Raw genomic sequence first — 2,136 nt, 5'->3', positions numbered from 1 at the left:
CACGTCTGCATCCCGACCCGGAGCTGTGGATAGCTTAGCCTCCACGGACGACAAGTATTCTTGCATTGAATGGGATTGGCCCGTGCAGGTACACGTGATGCTTTAGACAGCTGTGTTGTGTGTTCTGCAACTAGTGCCCTGCGAAGGTCGAATAGCCATGTGTGGGAGGGCAGGCCGGATAAACAGACGCAGAGGCTGAATGTACTTTCCAAATGTACGTTTTTTATTATCAGTGATTGGGATATTAGAGGATACGGATGGTGTTTCTCCTTTCTCTTCTCCCTGGTCCGTCTTCGTGGGGCTTGGATGGGGTTCGGATGTTGCTGGACCCAGCTCTTCCATCTTGTTGGTGTTACCCCGGAGGCTCATAAAGAGAGGAGAAAAAGAAGCCGTCAATCACTGTTTGACTGTGGGGTGAGAATTATGCACTACCCGTCACCACACCAGGAGTGTTGTCGTCTGGACATTCGAGAGGCAGTGACTCCGTGAGGTTTTAAAACCAAAAATAACGAGGGGGGGGGGGGAGAACGCAAGTGGTATAAATGCTGGATGAGTACTACCTCTGATTCAGGGAAGGAGTATAGACGGTGCTCTGCATAAAGAATTGAAGCAAAGACGTGTAACAAAGAGGGGTTGGTCCACACACGAGTGCCAGTGTTGGTCGTGACTCTACTATCCCTCTAACCTGTACCCGTTGTCTCGAAAATCCTCCCACCGCCCTGGTACCCTCACTCACTGTCCCGGAGTCGCGTCACTCCCCGGCTCCGTCACAACTCTCCTGAGTTGCGGCCGCTCTCCAGCCTCCTCCGGTGGACACCACCACTCCTCGCTCCACCGCTCGCCCGACTCCTCGTCGTTTTCTCCGACATGGTCACTGTCTTCTCTCTTCGGTTTCTCCTCGTTCTGCTTCCTGCTTGTCTCCACTCTGCTGTTGGTCGATGACGCCTCTCCTTCGAGCCGACTCGCTTTCATTGGGAGCGAAGAACTGCTTCCAATGTCAACTCCTCCTACTTCGGGTCTCGGTCCCGCTGTGGGGAAACATGACAGGTGGGTGTGTCTAGTCTTCCACACCCTACCTCCCGGAAACCAATCCTCGGGGACCGGACTCTGAGGGAAGAAGCATTTCTATAGTGTGGGTCCATGACAGCAGGTAAGAACGCGGTTCCCGCGCTTACTGTCTCACACCATGATTGTGTGTTGGGACAAAGTTGCGATTTCCAAGACATTGCTATTTTACGTTTTGCTAGGCCCAGGGCCAGGTCCAAAAATGTATTGAGACTCTTGTGAGCGGCATTGCGCTTCGCAATTTCCACCAACAAATGGGGGCCCTGAGCTGTTACTGGGGTATCCGCTACCTCTATAAGTGTTGCCGCGATTTAGTTCCAGTATATCTGAATGCGAGGACATGTCCATACCATATGTAAAAACATTGCCTCTGAGGCTAGACATCTAGGGCATACGTCAATAGACGTCGGGTACATTCGTGCTAATCTATGTGGTGGTAAATGTGTGATGTAAATAAATAAATTGGGTGTACTTCAGTCTGGCGTTCGTGGAAATAATTTTGGGGTAGCGGATGCATTGTGCCCATTGTTTGTCGGTGATGGTAATTGACAATTCTGTATCCCAGTAAGTATGTAATGGTGCCAGTAGAGGCGTGTGGTCAGATCTAAGGGAGTTGTAGATTGCTGTTAATGCATGCTTACCACACCCATGTGTTAGTAAGGTTTGTAGCAGTTGAGATGTGGCAGGTTCAGTGCGAGTGTTGTCCCATGTCTGAAGGAACTGCTGAGTTAGCAAAGCATGAAGCAGAAACGTCCCCTGTTATTATCCCAAAGTCTGCTACTGAGCCTTCAACGATTTGTAATTGCAAGTCCACAAACATGTCACCCCAGGTGTCCAAATCCACCTCTCTCCAGGGCTCGAGCTCTGGACGGCCGTGACAAGCAAATGAGCCGGGTAAGACTTCTAGCAGCAGGTCTGGAGCGTATGGTTTAGATTGGTCGCTAGGTAACATGTATTTGTGCCCATTGCGTCTCACCGCCACCATTAGAATATTACCTTGTTTTGTCTGGAATATGGTGGTGGATCCTAAGAGCCATTCCAGTACTGCTGGTTGTCCCCAAGATAGGTCCC

At 50.6% G+C, this 2,136-nt stretch overlaps 1 long non-coding RNA gene across 1 annotated transcript; it reads right to left on the bottom strand.

Annotated features, from left to right (window-relative positions):
* Window positions 1–202: 202 nt before the first annotated feature.
* LOC146863659 (uncharacterized) lies at window positions 203–1,081 on the bottom strand. The gene is made up of 2 exons (XR_014969072.1): window positions 737–1,081; window positions 203–364 (listed from the first exon to the last, which is right to left on the bottom strand). It is a non-coding gene; the product is annotated as an uncharacterized LOC146863659 (long non-coding RNA).
* Between the last annotated feature and the right edge of the window lie 1,055 nt (window positions 1,082–2,136).

Source organism: Triturus cristatus, chromosome 2_1, assembly GCF_964204655.1.
Source record: "Triturus cristatus chromosome 2_1, aTriCri1.1, whole genome shotgun sequence".
Taxonomy (NCBI): Eukaryota; Metazoa; Chordata; class Amphibia; order Caudata; family Salamandridae; genus Triturus; species Triturus cristatus.
The sequence above is the reverse complement of the archived record's forward strand: the minus strand, read 5'-3'. Positions and strand labels throughout refer to the sequence as shown.